Source organism: Mixophyes fleayi, chromosome 6 (genome assembly GCF_038048845.1).
Source record: "Mixophyes fleayi isolate aMixFle1 chromosome 6, aMixFle1.hap1, whole genome shotgun sequence".
Lineage (NCBI taxonomy): Eukaryota > Metazoa > Chordata > Amphibia > Anura > Limnodynastidae > Mixophyes > Mixophyes fleayi.
The window spans coordinates 29,874,876-29,887,634 of record NC_134407.1 but is presented as its reverse complement, the minus strand read 5'-3'; the positions used below and the strand labels follow the sequence as shown (position 1 = coordinate 29,887,634).

The 12,759-nt window shown below is 38.1% G+C and overlaps 1 protein-coding gene across 3 annotated transcripts in view; it reads left to right on the top strand.

Annotated features, from left to right (window-relative positions):
- Positions 1-12,759, top strand: part of BLNK (B cell linker) — a 156,834-nt gene that overhangs the window by 50,675 nt on the left and 93,400 nt on the right. The window lies entirely within an intron of this gene.

Below are 12,759 nucleotides of genomic sequence, written 5' to 3'. Positions count from 1 at the left end.
CGTTAAAGCTGCCCTGCTTTGCCAGAGAGATTTCCAAGGAACAAGTTATGGCATACAGATAAGGAAAAATATCCATAGTAAAAGGCAAAACCTCAATAGGTGAATAAACCGTTTGAAAAAATATCTTACTTTCACCGTTGGGGCAATATCGACATATACATAACAAACCATGCATATTCGCAGACCCTCCAGGGAGCGGGACTTACAGAAAACTGGTGGTTGCCTTGCAAGATAGTGCCCATGGTTGGGCATGTTTGGCACTGTTACTGTTCAGGGTCTGGGTTTATTTTGTCTGGGTAAATGCTGGGAGGTATGGAGAGCAAATATCATTTATGTTTTTCCAGATTTTGAAAAGTTTACATATTCCTTTGTCTGCAAGTACTTGTCTGCTAAAAATTAAAGCACAACGGTTTTAATTTAATTAAAGGGGTTCCAGGCAAATGTAACCCACTGCTCTTGCCTTAGACAATGGCAATAAGTACTAAGCTAATGTTGATTATCTTCTGAAAATAACACCAAAATGTTCTGACTTTTCCTCTTTTTATCATCCTTTAGTAATATAAGTGAGACCCTAAAGAGTTAGCCACGCCTACAAATACTTAGCTCCACCCCTTCTCACCATAAGCACCAACAGTGCTTTAAAACAACTGTAGCTGCAGATGTTTTCATAACAATCCACTCAAACCATTCACAGTAGGACTTGCTCCACCTTCCAAATTATACCTCCCACCAAATACAGCTTCAAACATCTACTTCCCTCTCCCCTTCCCCTTCCACTCCCTCTATACATAGCCTGGGTGTTTTCAGTAAATATGAACATTGTTCTTGGTAGCATTAGCTGCAATAAGTGGGACCATAGCAGAAAATTGAGGCACTGCTTTAATGGAGAGAGAATAGGCGGGGTCAGCACAGCAGGTAAGTCTATTTGGCTCCAGATATGGCTCTGCACATTAGTCTCTGCACCAGATATGGCTCTGCACATTAGTCTCGGCACCAGATATGGCTCTGCACATTAGTCTCGGCGCCAGATATGGCTCTGCACATTAGACTTTGCTCCAGATATGGCTCTGCATACTAGTTTCCGTGCCAGATATGGCTCTGCACATTAGTCTCGGCACCAGATATGGCTCTGCACATTAGTCTCGGCTCCAGATATGGCTCTGCATACTAGTTTCCGTGCCAGATATGGCTCTGCACATTAGACTCGGCACCAGATATGGCTCTGCACATTAGTCTCGGCTCCAGATATGGCTCTGCACATTAGTCTCGGCACCAGATATGGCTCTGCACATTAGACTCGGCTCCAGATATGGCTCTGCATACTAGTTTCAGCACCAGATATGGCTCTGCATATTAATCTCGGCATCAGGTATGCCTTCCTATTTCTATTAGAACATAACCCATTCATACAAGGAAAGAGAAAAAGAAAAGGGTTCTGGTACTGGAGGCACTGCAATTATTTATAACAGATAAAAACTTCTATTTCATGCATAAACCAAAATCATTGCAATGTGATCATAAGATCAATTTTTATTAATGAATTAACAGCATGGAAATGGTTCACTCTTCTAGCGAAATATAAGGGTTAAAATAAACGTGATTTACAGGAAGAAATTATGTGTGATTAAAGATTTAAAAAAAGTCCTCAATGTTCTAACTATGTTTCAATATTTGATTATGGTTCAAATTAATAGATCTATTCTACCACAGCAAAGATATAAGGTATATTGGAATTAAATTGATACCTGCGTGTATAATACCTAAACATAACCCATGTCATCATCAACCACATAATGCACAGTAACAAGAGAAGTTTTAGGGCCGGGCAGAAGTTCAACTTCCCCAATCAATCAGCTTCATATTGTTAAACTGTATTTGCTAATTTGATATACCATATTTTATCAGTAACATGGTTTCCTTTATAACTGGTGTCTAAATGAAGATTCCCTAACTATAACTGATTATTCAGCTGTGAATAATCTGAAAACACCTTGATGAGGTAAGCAGACATGCTATCACTTGCCATAAGCAATAATAGCTCACTTTCACTAGTATAACATTTGCTTTAATCGATACTTACATTTTATCAGCATTTCTGCACATTGCACCTTAAACTACTCTGTGAAATAAATGTAATATTGTAAATTTATATACAATACCATTCAATTTAATAGCAGCCAATTAACCTACTAGTATGCTTTGGGAGGTTTTTGGAGCACCCAGATGAAACCCACGCATACACGTGGAGAATGTACAAACTCTACACAGATAAGGCCATGGTTGGGAATCAAACTCATGACCCCAGTGCTGTGAGGCTCAGTGGCACAGTGGCTCAGTGGTTAGCAGAAGTGCTAACCACTGAGCCACTGTGCTGCCAACATGATGAAACATTAACAAACCCATTCCATTTCTGTCCACTACTAAGCAGTTGTGACTTAAGCATATAACTCCTTAGATGTACAGTATATATTATGAATGCAGTGGATGGGGCAGGGACTGATTTGAGGGAGTTCTCTGTAGAGCACTGTGGAATTAGTGGCGCTATATAAATAGCTGATGATGATGATGGTAATAATGGACAATGATGTGCTAATATATCATTTTGCATAAAACAGATTGAATATCAACTTTGCTTCAGAACTACAATTTTTCTATGGATAAACACACCAACCAACTTATCAGATTTACGTTACAAAACCAGGTCCATAAGACATGTATAGATTATTTATTTACTGGGGGAAATGCAGACAAGCAGCCCAATGTCACTCTTTTGTGTGGTCTTATGCCTGTTTGTCTACAATTATCACTATTTGGAAAGGTTAGACCATGGGTTAGAGCATCAAGATGGCAGCAACTATGGAGGAGGAAAATGCTGCTCCTATGGGTGGAGGGAACAAGGGCATCACTTGCTGAATCTGGGCTATCTGCAGTACCATGCCCAGCACTGCATGCACAACAAGCAGGATTTTTTTCACAGAAGCAAAGGAAAGTTGTAATTAATTAAGGAAGTGGTCCAAAAGTGAGAGTACACCGGCCTTTGTACACCAGCTAAATTAAAAACATGACTTCAGAGTTGTGTAAGAGATTGCAATTTTACTTATGGTTCTGCTAACTGAAGAATTGGTGGTCGCAATCTACCTATTTTTACTACATTAATTAGAAGCTCTCTATTTTTCGTATGTTAACCACAATAGTTGGCTGATCATATTAAATACGAGCTATCCTAACAGTTTATGGGTCAAAAATTAATTAAAAAAACATGAAAAGTTAACACATCTCAATTCATATCTAGCAATTACCTTTAGTTTAGAACTCGTAAATGATAACTACTGATGCTCAGACTATTCAAACCAGTTTGAAATTTGTTCATATCTGGGCAGTTGAAGGACCTCAGACTTGTTCACTGTACAATTGTGATTTTCGGGCCTGTTCAATTTGGGTTTGTTGTTCGAAGTTCAAATTAATTTGGAGTTTAAAGTTTGCAGCTCACAGTTAAAACATAGCACCTTAAAATAAAGAATAAAATGTTTCCTGTACAGGTTTAAATGGCAAGATTGTATAACATTTGTAACATTTTTATACTCAAACAACGAACATTACTGTGTTCATGTCCAAAGTTGGTGTTTGAAATATGCATGGAAAACTATTAACATACTATAACAATGTAGCCATTTAAGCTTGAACATGGATGAACCTGCCCCTTGTTAGATTTAGCTTAAATGTTTTAGTCTATCTGTTTAAGAATTTATTGTACATTTTTCGAACACTAGAGCCAATCGGACAAACTGGTTTTAAAACCATAAATTTTAACTCTATATCATCAGCAGCAACTATTTATATAGCACCACTAACTCCGCAGCGCTGTACAGAGAACTCATTCACATGAGTCCCTGCCCCATTGAAGCTTACAGTATAAATTCCCTAACACACACACACACACACACACTGATTGACTAGGGTCAATTTGATAGCAGATAGTTAACCTAAGGGCTATGGAGTGTGGGAGGAAACCCGAGAACTCGGAGGAAACCCGCACAAACACAGAGAGAACATACAAACTCCTCACAGATAAAGCCATGGTCAGGAATCGAACTCATGACCCCACTGCTGTAAGGCAGAAGTGCTAACCACTGAGCCACCATGCTGTTCATTATTTTGTTTAGGTGCATTTGACTAGGGTCAGAACACCTATACAGATCCTGGATATTAACAGCAGCAGAGAGTACAACCACACAAAACATGTGTAGGCAAATTTGAAGAGAGAGACAACTTAAGCCCTTAAACATTAATAACAGGATAGAGCAGTGATCTGAGGCTCCCTGCCATACTGACGCTGTAAGACAATGGTGTCAAATCCAGCTCTACATGAAACAAAATTCATTCATCCCACCTGTTTTGTTCAGTTCTGCTATAATTTTAGTATCTAACAGCATAGAGCGTTTTAAAGGTAACTGAGAATATTAATAGTATGCAATTAAATCAATAATTGAGCTGTGAGGCATTTGTAAAGAGTAGTTTTCCAACTGTTTTGTTCTTAAAAGTTATGTCTAAGAAGTTGCTATTTCAGCCATCGTCGCTGCCACCTATAGTGCCCGTCCTGCAGAGTCAGATGATTCATAGTTCGGCTTAAACTATTTCCTTTATATATTTTTTTCTAGTTCTGGAACATAAAATTATCAAAGTGGCTTTAAATCCGTGTGACATCATTTTGTCCTAAAGAAGAGTGAGTCATCGGTCTCTATACAGAGCTAAACAGATAAAAACAGCAATAAGACAGTGCAAAAAGAAAAAACACACTACAAAGGGCATGACATGATTCAATGACATGAAAGATCCAGCACATCAGGCAGGGAAATGTAATGTCTTATAGCTATGTTCATTTTTCATCACCTAAGGCTCTTTTTTTACTGTTCAAAATTATTTTTGGGGGGACATTTAGCAGGGCCTTTTTGCTGAATAACACAAAAATACTCATTTAGTGTAAAACTATTTGTATTAAATGGTAGTATGGCTTCTGTTGCATGTTATCAGGAGGTGATTTGATGAGTTTGACTATGTCATTGGGCGTCTTGATCATTACATCATTGCGTGGAAGGGATCTGCTCGCCACGTCATTGGGTGGAAGCACTGTGATGATTACGTCCCTGAGTAGACGCGCCATACTTGTCAAGTCATTGGTCGGAAGCGCCGTACTCATCATCATTTATTTATATAGTGCCAACAAATTACGTAGCGCTTTACAATTGGGAACAAATAGTAATAAAACAATACTGGTTAGTACATACATACAGAAAGGTAAGAGGGCCCTGCTCGCAAGCTTACAATCTATGGGACAATGGTTTGATACACGAGGGTAAGTGCTACATCATATTTCATATTGGTCCAGCTAGAATGCAACAGTACAAGTATTTAGTGGGCTGAAGGCTCAGTCACACAACTATGTTGGTCAGAGAGTTGTTGTTTTGTGTACAGTGTAGAGGGTGGGAATAGGGTAACCTAGGGAGATTAAGAGGGTGGTAGAGAATTATTATAAGCTTGACTGAAGAGGTGGGTTTTCAGAGAATGCTTGAAGGTTTGAAGACTGGAGGAAAGGCTTGTGGTGCGATGGAGGGAATTCCATAAATTGGGTGCAGCCCGAAATAAGTCCTGTAACCGAGAATGGGAGGAAGTGATGAGAGTGTAAGAAAGACGCAGATCTTGTGCAGAACGGAGATGTATTTTTGTTGACGGCCTTGTATGTTACAAGAAGGATTTTATATTGGATTTGTCGAAACACAGGCAACCAATGTAGAGACTGACAGAGTGACTCAGCAGACGAATAATGATTTGCAAAGAAAATCAATCTAGCCCATAGTTGCCGACTTTGTAACTCTGTCATCCGGGAGGACAGGTCACGTGACAGGGGCATCTTTGCGTTACCATAGCCACTCCCCCACTATAAAATGCCTAATTTAACAGTTATTTTAGGATTACCGTGATTAAGACCTGCCCCCAATATTCAATGCCGTGAATTTCATCATTTTTTAGGATCTGGGAGGGTTGCCTATTCTTCCGGGAGTAAAGGAGGACTCCCCGAAATTCATGAGCCTCCCGGAAAATCCGGGAGAGTAGGCAAGTATGATCTAGCCGCTGCGTGCAAAATAGATTGTAGGTAAGAAGAAAAAGCAAAACTAATGGGGGTGGTACTAGAAGACAGGTGACTCAGACACTTACAACAATATATAATTTCATGTATGCCTGGCAACAGATGGTATTCCCAAAAGCGGAATTTGCATTTGTGCAGTGATATGTTCTTGGTGGACATTTGCTCAAGACATGCTGTACATCCACACAGCAGAGTTACTGGGATAATGAAAGTTACATGCAAACAGTGAAACTAAAGGGATGTTGCTATAATGTCAATACCTATCCTATAGCAATTACTGCATATATATTTACATATATACAATTTGAATATTACAAGATATTTTTTTCTTTGACTTGCATTTTAGCACTGTTATGAAGGTTAGAAATACTTTCTCAACTTTGCAAAGAATCCCTTTAAGAGTAGAATAAAAAATAAAAAACAATAGCTACTCTGCATTTAATAAGTAATAAGTAAGAAGTATAAGTGACATTTATAGGAAAGAAAGAAAAGCAAAATGGTTAAATAATGGTCCATTAAACATATAGAACCTTCATTATCTGGAAGGTTAACGTATAACCAGGAAACATCAGATGAGTATTCAAGTCTCTCTGTGAGCTTATATCGTGTGTGCAGAACATATCTCACCTTTAACCCTCTTCCTAATCGGTTCAGTTTGGTTTCCGGATTAGTTATTTAAATCGGGCACATAAAAAATACACGAGTCATTTCTGCATTACAGGTAGTGAACATACAAAACCTGAATAATGCCAGTGTGTGTTTCATATGTCCAATTAGAATCGGCTGAGCTGGAGGATTCTACTCTTTCCAGCTCTGAAGATCAAAGAGCGATGACATCATTGCATATTTCTAGACTAAAGTAAAATAATAAGATTGTTGAGAATGCGGGTGCATTAAGCAGAGCGTGATGCTTATAGACTAGTAATAAAGAGCAACGTTACACAGTATACTATGTAAGATAAGTAAACAGCGTTTATATACGAACAATTTTGAGAGGTCTTCAGAGGGCTGTACCTGAAGAATGACAGATGCTGAATCAGGGATATCTCATTTATTCTATAAGATGAAGTAAGTTTATGGCGCCTTCACTTGTGAGGTTAGGGGCAAGCCTTTTTTTTTTTTTTACAGGATTCCATCTTGTGCAGCAAACAAAACAAACTTGTATTCTTTGAATGACAGTATTTGGCAATTAAGTGTAAAAATACATTTATAAATGCCGCTTGCATTCTAGGGCAACTTCATGGCAGTTTCACATTATTAAACCACACACATCATCATTTTTTACAAGGTGCCTCAAGTTCCACCGGACAGTCAATATACAAAACACATGAATACTAATTAAATTTAAATACAAGGCTGTTAGGGTTGCAGCTATTGATAATCCTTTAGAGCAGAACTCATAGAGGTCTTCACCTTTAGCAGCCGCCTTTCCCATAGAACTATACACGTTCACCGGTACTCGGATGCCCCCAGGACTTATCTCTATGGCAGGAGAGGGTTATCAGGGTAACCGCGGTGTGGGACAGGGTAGCTGGAAGACTGGAAGCAGAGGCCGGGACCCACCTGGGTTGTGGAACCGTGGCCAGAGGAAGGGTCAGATAACAGGCCGGAGGTCAGGGCTGGCAGCAAACAAACTGGTCCAAAGTTCAAGCAGAGGTCAGGGTCACAGGCAAAGAAGCAATATCCAAAATCCAGGCAGAGGTCAGGGTCACAGGCAAAGTAGCGAAATCCAAATTCAGGCAGAGGTCACAATGAGGAATCAATCAGAATGTCAGGAAACTAGCAGGTCAGCAACACACAGGCAGCGGACACTATAACCGGCAGGGAGGCTAAGCCCTCCCTGCCTTAAATTCCTATTCAGAAGGATCCTTTGTAACAAATACCAATGACACCGAAACTGAGAACTCCTGTTAGTATTAATGTTTAAGAGATTATACTGTTCTGTGTGCTAAATGCATTCAGTATTTTCCCTGCATGCAAAAAAAAAGTGCACCCATGGTTTGTCCAGGTGCAAATGTGCACCCATTAGCTGAATTTGTTCTGAACGGTAAGTAAGGCCCAGTATGTGTTGCATGATTGGTACATCTTGTGCTATGTGTGAATTTTGGAACAATCATTGGCGGTTGACTACCACTGTACAATATGTGAGTGGGTTGATGATCTTGAAGTCCGGATTCTAGATCTAAATGAGCAACTGAAGTCCATTCACAACATGGGATATTTGGAGAATCGAGTAAATTCTCGGCTACAGGCTCTATAGTAGGAATAGGCTGCACCTTAATAGTGAGGGTGCAGCTGGACTGGGAAGATGATTAATAGGTTGGAAGACAAATTACAGATCGAAGCAGTTGGCAAGATATCACAGACAGGGAAATGGGGGAAGATGTGGAGACTTGGGTTAGATAAGGTAATAACATTATAAAAGAAATGGTAACAAAGGCTAGGCTGTATATTTACTAAATTGCGGGTTTGTAAAAGTAGAGATGTTGCCTATAGCAACCAAACCAAACTCCTAGGGGTAAGGCAGAAGTGCTAACCACTGAGCCACCGTTTAAAATCATTATAACACATGTAATGTGGGGGGTTGTTTTGTCTGCTATAGAAGCCTACTGAGACTATTGAGACTCAATAAGAAATCTACGACATATTATCGCACAGAGAAACTGAAATACACACAATACACCTAATTTTCGATTTTAGGGAAAATGATTAATATTACAGTATATATTTCCTTTAAGCACAGTTGCTAGTCTCTTACTGCAAGGGCTGGCCACAGTCCCTTCAAGGGAGCCATGCTTCCTCCACCAATACTATTACGTTGGCCCCTACCATTGGTTTCCCCAGTGCTCCCTTAATACCCCAGTCCAACATTGAGTGATATATCTGTCATGCAGCAGCAAGATTGTAGTATCCAACATAACTCTGTATAAAACCTTGTTCATACGCACAACTTGTTTCAATGAAAGCTACATTCCTCCAGCTCGCTAGCACATTGGGAATCATGAAACAGCTGGAAGGAGATTACGTTTCTGGTTAATCCACTACCTACCTTAAATAAAAAAAATATAATAATTGCACATGCATTAAAAAAGAGCCACTTTAGCAAATGAATGGAAAAGCTTAAAATTCCTCAAATCCATCAACAAGTAGTCTACGAGGAGATGTATAGGATTATGTATTTAATATGGTTATGGAAGCACATACTGTTCATAAGTTTCCTTTCACTAACATAATTCTTAAGAATAATACTACCTAATGTAATTGTTATGATTATCATATCTGTAAAAGTGCCTACGTATAATCCGTACAGTCTTTTTTTTTTTTCTCTAGACCAACTATTTAAAGAATGCATAAAGGGCCTGGTATACACATATTAATTGGCTTTCCTCTCGCAAATAAAATGAAGAACTTTGCTTTGTAAACAATTCATAGTGGTTTTGTTTTTATAGCACCCACTGAAATCCGTTTCACAGACCATTACAAATTGAACATACCATGTTCTATTAACAATAGGTCATTTAATCATTAACATAAAAGAAATGAGGAAGTTTGAAGCTTGGCTTACGCTAGTTATTAATTGATCAGGTGTACTGGCACAGAGAGAGTCGTGAGGAGCAGAGTGCAGAGAGACAGCATTTTATCTGCTGGGTACGGACAACGGATTTTTAGCGGGAGAAACAATGTATTTGGGTCAAGATAAAACAAAACGTCATTGGTACGTCTTTTACGGTTTTGGATATCTCTGATTTAAATTGTAAACAGAAAAGTAATTTTAGTAATTTTTTTCTTCACTCATCTGATGTTTATAAGGAAAAGTGATACATTTGCTGTGATTATCCAAGTAGGAGATTTATTGTAAAATATTATTTGTCCTCTTGGGCTGTCTATTGTCCAGGAGGACCAGTTAAAATGAAGAATAACTATTAATTTTAAGTTGTTGTAACCATTGTTAAAACATCTTATTCTATCATTTTTTTATTAATGCTTACTTAGAAGTACATATGTTTCTTAAGCACATTTTGTTCCTAAACACAAAGCATACTATGAATTTTAGTAAAAGATCATTTCACAAACAATTCTTCCATTGACTTGTACACACAGAATGATCCAAATCTGATCGACTTGATCAGATGTATTGAGCATGCATAGAAAAGAGCTTAAATACGACTGTTCACTCTGCCGACACATATATTAATAGTTGTTCAAGTAATGGCCAATCAAGCTTTGACTATCATATTTCTGATTAAAATATTTTTATTAAGATCCTTCATGTACCACACACAATGATAATTATAAGATATCTGCAAATATAATTGCATTGTGAGAAATAATTATTTTGTGTGTGGACACCTTTACAGGCAGTCAGAGATGAAGAGGAGTCTAGAAATATCAAATACAATGTAGTCTTTTCTGAGCAGCCTGATAGATTAAGCAAAGGACCTGCAATAACTATTCAAGTTTAACTTTAAGGTTTACAAATGTTTGGTGGGGGGGGGTTATAAGAGAATATTTTAGAGACTAAAACTGAGGCAGACGGTGGTACAGTAATTAGCATCGCTGTCTCACAGTGTTGGGGCCATGGGCTCAATTCCAACTAGGCCACAGTCTATGTCGAGGTTGCATGTTCTCAGGTTTCCTCCCACATTCCAAAAATATACTGGTAGGTTAATTGGCTTTGGATGGAATTGACCCTGATGTGCATGTGTTAGGGAATTTAGAAACTGCTCCAGTTTGGCAGTGATGGATGTGAATGAGTAAACTTGCTAAATGTAAATGGATGTGTAATATGTTGGTGCTCAGTTAATAATACTAAAAGAAAAAAAATAATAACAACCATCAATGACCTCATATTCTGCTTGGAAATGAGAGATAATAAGTGTTTTGGCTATATTAGCATCTTTTTCCCATACCATGAAGTTTTGTGTACTCTGCATCTGCAAGAATGAAGCTAAACAACAAAGGATGTATCAAATTGATGGTTTGGCTGAACATAAAGGTTTTTACCAAGATTTGGGTTTGGCTAAATCTTTTAGAATTCAGTCAAATAAATCCCAAATTTCCCTGCAATTTTAGCCTGCATGACACACCTTCACAAACATTGCATGTAAATATTATTTAGAGGATTCAGATTAATTTTGGTATCTTGAGGAATATTTTCTAAAATGATTAGTTAATAGATTGGACAAAACATTTCAGTGTATGCTTCATGGCAGTTCCATAGTCAGATGTTCGGTAAATTTGTTGTGAATTCAGTAATCTATTAATGATGACATTATTAGTATGATAAGTAAAAGAGCTCAATTTCAATAGAGGATGAATAAAATAAGGACTGACATAAGTAAAATTATATGCATCCTTGATAAAAAATAAATAAATAAATTAATAGTTGCTTCTCTTTGCTCTGAGTAATTCTGCTTATGCGACTAAATATTTTTAGGTTATACATAAAGTAAAATATCTTCTTCCTACAGTTTTTTTTACAGGTTGTCCCAGTGTTCTGTATGTCCCAAGATGTATTCTTAAATTTAAAAATAGTGTGAAAATACAGTGTTGCATGATCTCCATGCAGTAGCTTTGTGTTGTCACTGCTAGGAGGACAGGAGGTGAGAGATTGTTGACAAGCACCTGGTGGCATGATCAGTTGAAGCATATGGGGAGGTAACTGGTGAAACGAGTAATATATTTGCTACACAATGAGCTTTCTTTGGTACACTGATCATAATTGGTTCTGTATTGTATACTTGCCATTAGATTGGTTTCTGTTTTGTATACTGGTCATCTAAATGTGTTTTGCTTTGTAAACTTACTACAACAATGGGCTTTACTAAATAAAATATACATTTTCACCAATATATCTAGAGCCTCACTTTAAAATTAGCTCTTGGCTTTTGTGACTCATTCATGGAAAAACTGAAGAGAAGTCAAATTGCATTTAAAAAAAAAAATAATCCAAATTTAAAAAACAGCCTACCTTATTTTGTGGGTTTGTTTCTCTTCTATGTGTTTCCCTTAATGGTTTCAGGAATTTTTTATAATCTAGGAATAAGCTTGTTGTATTTATAAATAGACCATAAATCAAATTAATGATATGCATAGGAGTTGTAAAATATACTACGGATATCATTATTACCATAGGCTTGTAAGGCGCCACAGTGCGTACAGTAGGTACAAGGTAGACAAAATAAATGCAAATATGAAAACAAAGGGTAGGGAGAGGCCTGCTCATGAGAGAGTTTACAGTATAATTGGAAGAGGTCATAGCTGAAACCAGAGGAGCATGTGGGTTCAGAGTGGAGATTGAGATAGCTGTGAGGGTGCATTAGTGTGAGCCGTATTGGTAGCAGTAGGGTAAGCTCTAATAAAGAGATGGGTTATCAGAGAGCATCTAGAGATTTGAAGCCTGTGAGAAAGTCTGATTAAACATGGTAGGGAATTCCATAAGTGGGGAGCAGCACAGGAGAAGTCTTGTAGGTGTGAGTGAGAAGTGGTTACCAGAGACGAGACAAGGCGTAGGTCAGAGGTAGATCTAAGAGGGTGGGAGGGAGATATGAAATGAGATTTGAGGTGTATGAAGGAGAGGTGGTGTTGAGGGCTTTGTAGATAAGGGTGAGTAA